General features: G+C 45.9%; 1 long non-coding RNA gene across 1 annotated transcript; it reads right to left on the minus strand.

The window, feature by feature from the left end:
* Nucleotides 1–506: 506 nt before the first annotated feature.
* On the minus strand, nt 507–4,735 carry LOC109375994 (uncharacterized). Its single transcript, XR_002122674.1, has 3 exons — nt 4,388–4,735; nt 4,188–4,278; nt 507–4,050 (listed from the first exon to the last, which is right to left on the minus strand). It is a non-coding gene; the product is annotated as an uncharacterized LOC109375994 (long non-coding RNA).
* Between the last annotated feature and the right edge of the window lie 1,146 nt (nt 4,736–5,881).

Genomic DNA, 5,881 nt, shown 5'->3' on the forward strand with positions numbered 1-5,881 from the left:
GAGCAAAGTATTATAACAATGTTAAATGTCCTAAATGTAATAGTATTGTGGTTAGAGAGTAGTCTTTTCTTTAATTTTTTTTTCCATTACGCTTGACATTCAAAATTATACTAGTTTTAGGTGTACAGCATAGTGGTTAGGTGTTTATATAATTTACTAAGTGATCCCCCCAATAAGTGTAGTATCCACCTGGCACCATAAATAGTTATTACACGATTATTGACTATACTTACTTTCAAATAGTTTGCAAAACAATCATTTTAGAATTTATAATTTGCACACACATAGGTGTATAGAGATGTATGTATCTATATAGGTATATGCAAATAAATATAAATATATTTAAATTATATATATATATCAATATATCTATCTATATATATACATATATATGTGTGTGTGTATATATATATATATATATATAGAGAGAGAGAGAGAGAGAGAGAGAGAGAGAGAGAGAGAAAGAGAGAGAGAGAGAGAGAGGAGATAAAACAAATGTGGCAAACTGTTAAATATTACTGAACCTGGAAAAAGCATATTCAGAGAAAGAGCCTGTATTTGCAGCAATTCAAAGAGTTTTAAATAAATTGTCTAAACAAATCGAAGTCCCTATTAATAGGGAGAGATTACCGTGTACCCATTGTTTTCTGTGGATCATCGCAGGCAGGCCACCTCAATTCTTTCTAAACCTTATCAATAGCTCTGGATGTGGAAATTGTGTCTTCAATTTCCTGTTTAGATGAGAGGAAATTGAAACAGGCAGCTCACTGCAAGACGTGGCAAGGTCCCGGATCATAATTCAGATAGGTGTCACTTTCTTTCAGGACAAGAAGGGACAGTTCCTGGATGTCAGGTAGGAAGAGGTGAGGCCCCAGGCTTCAGGATCTCACAGCACATCGGGAGGGGGGGTAGAGAAGGAAGATGGACAAGTAACTAGACCATAGTGTGGTGGGCTATGTGCTGTGAAACTCTTCCAACCAGTACTTGTTGAGCACCCACTGGATGCCAGGTGTTATGCTAAGCTAGGAGCAGAGCTGTGGGTGAGGAGGCCAGGCTCCGCCTCTCAGAACTCCACCTGTAGCCCATGTGGCCGACACTGCTAAGCACGAGGCCCTGGAAGCACCCAGGAGAGCGTCTGACCCAGACCAGCAGGTACAGCAGGCTTTTCTGCAAGGGGCTACGGCTCTGTCTGAATGGGTTTTCAGAGGTGGGAGAACCTGTGAAGTCTAGCTCACCCCTGCATTTTAAAGAGCTGGGACATAGGGAACTCAGTAGTTGGTAAATCTGGAAAAAAGCGTAATGAAGATGTTGTCTAGTGTGTGCAGTCTGTGCTATTCCTGGTTGAATGGATGAGTAAATGGATGGGTGAGTAGGTGGGTGAGTGGGTGAGTAAACTCCCACCTGTCAGGGCAATGAGCTCATCGCACCAGTTCTAGCAGCTCAGCCTCCTTGTCATTCTTCCAAGTCACCAGACTGAGCTGGCAAGTCCCAGCAAGGCTCACTGAACCAGCTGTGGGAAGAATTTGGGGGTGGTGTGATGACTAGCCGCAGCCCTGGGGGTTCCTGCTTTCCCTGGCTTCTGGGTTTTGCTTTCAGGTAAGAGAAAATATTAAGAAAAGCCATTCAGATCTATCTCTCTCTTCTCTCTCTCCCCTTCCTCAGTTGCCCAACACTTTTCCAGGCCCCATTTTCACAGAGAACAAAGCTGCCTCCCAAAGCTGTACCTTGGGTTTTGTTCTTCCCAACGCCGTGCAGCCAGCAACCCACGGGCCCTTGTAGGTGAGAAACAAGTGCCCTTCACTCTGTGCAAAGGTCACAGTCACAGACAAATATGCTTTCACTTTTACTCAGTGCTTTCCATTACAGGATCTCGTTTCATTTACAGAGCTGTCTTACAGAGCGTTAGAGAATGTTCGAGACCATTGTGGCTACAATGCCTGGGGATTTCCACACTCCGTTGGTGATGCCCCAGGAACCTGTTACCAAGCTGTGGTCCTGGCCCTGGCAGGGGTCCCTCCCCAGAGCAGGAAGCCCAGCTGGCTGGTGCCTAGCCCTTGGCTCAGCCAACCATGCCAACTGGAACTGCTCGCTGCTGCTTGTTCCGTATACTGAAGGTCCAAGTGACATGCCACTTGAAGAACAGACCTCACAGCTGGGGTGGGGGGCAAGACTTTGGAGATAATTCATCAGTATATATATACATAGTCTCCAGAAAGGGAATTTGTTTGCCTAAAATCACAAAGCTCATTCGTGGCACAGCAGGAATTCAGGGCCCATTGGGTTTCCTTTTGTTTTCTAGTCTAGGCCATAGGACTGCTGGATTTGGCTGAACCATCACAGTGATGGGAAGGCCCCATGATTTGGTCCAAAAAGAAAGGAAACTAGTAATTTGAAATCCCTGAAAGCCGAAGTCGCTGGCACACCCCCACCCCTACCCATTCTCCCCACTCCTGTGTGCTTGTCAGATCTGAGTTCCTGAGTCAGGCCACAGAGGCCAGGTGCAGCCACCTCTCCGGCCCCGCGCCTGAGCCTCACGTTCCCCTCCAGAAACTGGCCTGGACATGCTAGCTCACCACCATCTCTTCTGGCCCCTGAGTGTTCTTCCCATTGGGAAATAGCTATCAACATTTACCCCTGTCCTGACTAAAAGCCAGCTGTCAGGCCTAACTGAAATCACGGCTGATGAGTCTTTCGAATGGAAAAACAATAAGGCGCTATAATGTCCCAGTTTCTCCAAGCCACCTCCAGGCTCACAGAAGGACAGTCAGCTTCCAAGTAAGGGAATCAGGCCTCCCCTGTGGCTCTCAAAAACCACAGAAGACAGGAAGCCCCCAAGCTGCAGGAAGTTCCTCTGAGAAGGCGGACTTGGGGGATTTTAGCTCCTTCCCTGAAGGAATGCTGGGTCTGAAGACCTCCCAGAGGGCACGGCCACCAAAGTGACACTGACTGACCCGCCATCCAAAGGCACTGGGAGGGAAGGGAGGCCAGCCCAGTGGCTGCCACTGAATCAGCAATCAGGGTCTGAAGGGACAATTATTGCCAAGCATTTAGCAAGAACCAACACACTTTCAAACATACTTCTTCCTTCTGTAGAGGAAATATATTGTCTTACAGGTTCCTCACAGGTAATTTCTTGGGATGGTTTTCCTACTGTTTCTTTCCTTCCCTCCCAGTAACTAACTCTCTCTCTCTCTCTCTCTCTCTCTCTCTCTCTCTCTCNCTCGCTCGCTCGCTCTCTCACCCCCCACCCACCACTTTTCTGGCCAAAACAATACCATGAAATTATACCAACTTGGTAAACCCTAGAATTGGGCATGGCCTTTCTCGGGTTTGTGAGAAAAATGTTATATTTTTGTGTTAAAAAATGTTATATTTTTGTGTTACACTGGTGTTTCTTTGACGATGTCTGTGGGTTGTTTCCTTCCTGTGAAGACAAAATGCTTTTTTCTATAGTCACGAAGGAAACTGAGGAATGTCCAGTCAATCGTTACAGCTCAGAGTGTGTACTAATAGCCCCAGTTTCATTTCCACTCAGACTGACAGGCAACAGAACAATAAATAAATAAATGTTGTTGTTTGTCACATTGTAAGATGATAATAGTGACCAAATAAACAAATGGAGTGACCTGTCAAATTTCCCACATGTCCCGTAGGTTAGAGTTGACCGAACGCCTTCACATTCAGCCCCTTAAGTACATGTTGCAAACAGGGACACTTTTGGGCCCCATCGAACTGTGTTTCCCAAGCTAAGGCCTGACTGTCTAAGGATGTAATCTGTGGGGTCACTGACCTTTACCCACTCTCTTCCCCTCTCTGGGCCTCACGTGAATCATCTATAATGTGTTTCTGTTAACTAAAAAAAAAGAGAGAGAAAAAGGACAGGTCTCACATCCTGTGATTCGGAAATGAATCAGGTCCAGTAGCAAATCCACTTCATGAACTGCTGCCCTATAAGGCTGAATGTGGAGGGAGAGTCCGTGTAGCCGAGAGCTCGCCCAGGATGATAAAACCAGACACTGAGCACCCCACGGCTGTTCTTTCCATCCGAACCTGGAGGTGAAAAGCGTGAGCCTGTGTAAAAGCACTTTATTAACTTAAACCATGTGGAAATGTTCGCGTTGTTATAATGAATTGCCAATGACGGTAATGACGGAGTTAATTCCGGCAGTAAGCTGTTAAGGCCTCACCTACAAGTTGGCAGTAAAGTCCTTATGAAGTTTCCCTCACCCGGATTTCCAATTCGGTGCTCGATTCACCAGATTATGCAGCATTTCAAATCTGAAAATGAATTCCATGGATGAGACGCAGTCATTCACCCACGGGCCGCGCTCTCATCTTTCCCTGCACACCTGTCAGGAAGAGATCCAACCGGAAAGGCCTCCCTTACCTGGGATAAAGGGCAGTGCACCAAGGACCATGACGCCTGGCCCTCTGCCCGCAGTGCCCGCAACAGACAGCAGCGTCAGGGTACAAGGCACTGCAAGCCTCCTGGCCTCTTTTGTTCATTCTGGCTTCCAGGGATAACACTCCAAACTCTGAGTTAGAGGCATGCCTTTGTTTCCATTCCGATACAGCCAGAGAAAGAAAGCTCGCGATTCAGCAGTTTAATCAGCATATGCAAATCACTAGGCTCCCATTGGCTCCCTCCCCTGTGTGTTAGAGGCCGGAGAGAACACCGTTCGGAAAGGAGAGGATGAAAACAAATCAAGTGAGCAGTCTGCACTGCTCTGCAAAGATGTGGTTGGAAGGGTGGGAGGGATGAAGGGCCACAAACTCATTGCCATGGTTGCCCTCATGTGACATCAATCGCCACGTTTAGCTTGTGGGATGACTTTGGTTAAGCCCTGTGTCTTTGGCAGGGCTGAAAAGTGAAGAGCATGCCTTGTAAATGATAGGAGATTTTTGTGCCGTTTTTTAATGTACATACATTAATGTACACTTTTTAAGGGCAGTTTTATGAGAGTTGACGGATGCCTGGAGTAGAGTAACCACCATAGTCAGGATAGAGCAGAGCTTCAGCGGGAGCCAGAAAGCTTTGTGTCCACATACTCCCCCGACGCTGTGGCCCTGGTGACCAGTTAGTTCTTCATCCCTATACTGCTGCTTTTCACCCAGTGTCACAGAAATGGAAACCTGGCTCCATTCACTTACGTAAGGTATGACGCATTTTAGACTCATCCATGCTCTTGCGTGTATCAGTCATGTGTTCCTTTTTAGGATCTGTAAAATTCTATCGTACGATACACCAGTGTCTGTTCATCCAGTCATCAAAGGACATTTGGGCTGTTTCCAGGTGTGGGTGATTAGCAGTGAAACTGCTGGTAATATTTGCATACCTGTTTTTGTATGAAATAAGTGTACTTACTTCCTTAGGTAAATACCTAGGAATAGGATTATTATGAGTCATGTGATGAGTGTGTGTTTAATGTAATCAGGAACTGCCGAGATGTTGTACAAAGTGACCGGACCCTTTTGCATCTCCACCTGCAATGTATGAGAGCACGAGTCAGTCTGCAACCTCACCAGCACTGAGCACTGTCAGGTATCATTACTACGCCTGCCATTGCAGTTCTAACAGGTGTGTGGTGGTGCGTCACTGTGGTTTTAATTTGCATTCTCCTGATGACTAATGATGTTGAGCATTTTTTCCTGTGCTTACCTGCCGTCATAGTCTTCTGCAATGAAGTTTATCTTCTAACCTTTTGCCCAGTTTTAAATGAATTGTTTCCTTATTCCTGAGTACCCTCAATGATTTCTAAACTTACAAGTTTGTAGTAAGTGAAAGCAAAATAGCCAAGATTATTACCAGCAGAATTTGAATCAATGCTAGCACCGTAAAGCTAGATTTTCGGGAAGCTTGGATATCTACAGTTCTAGAAGG

Source organism: Hipposideros armiger, unplaced genomic scaffold (assembly GCF_001890085.2).
Source record: "Hipposideros armiger isolate ML-2016 unplaced genomic scaffold, ASM189008v1 scaffold_1024, whole genome shotgun sequence".
Taxonomy (NCBI): domain Eukaryota; kingdom Metazoa; phylum Chordata; class Mammalia; order Chiroptera; family Hipposideridae; genus Hipposideros; species Hipposideros armiger.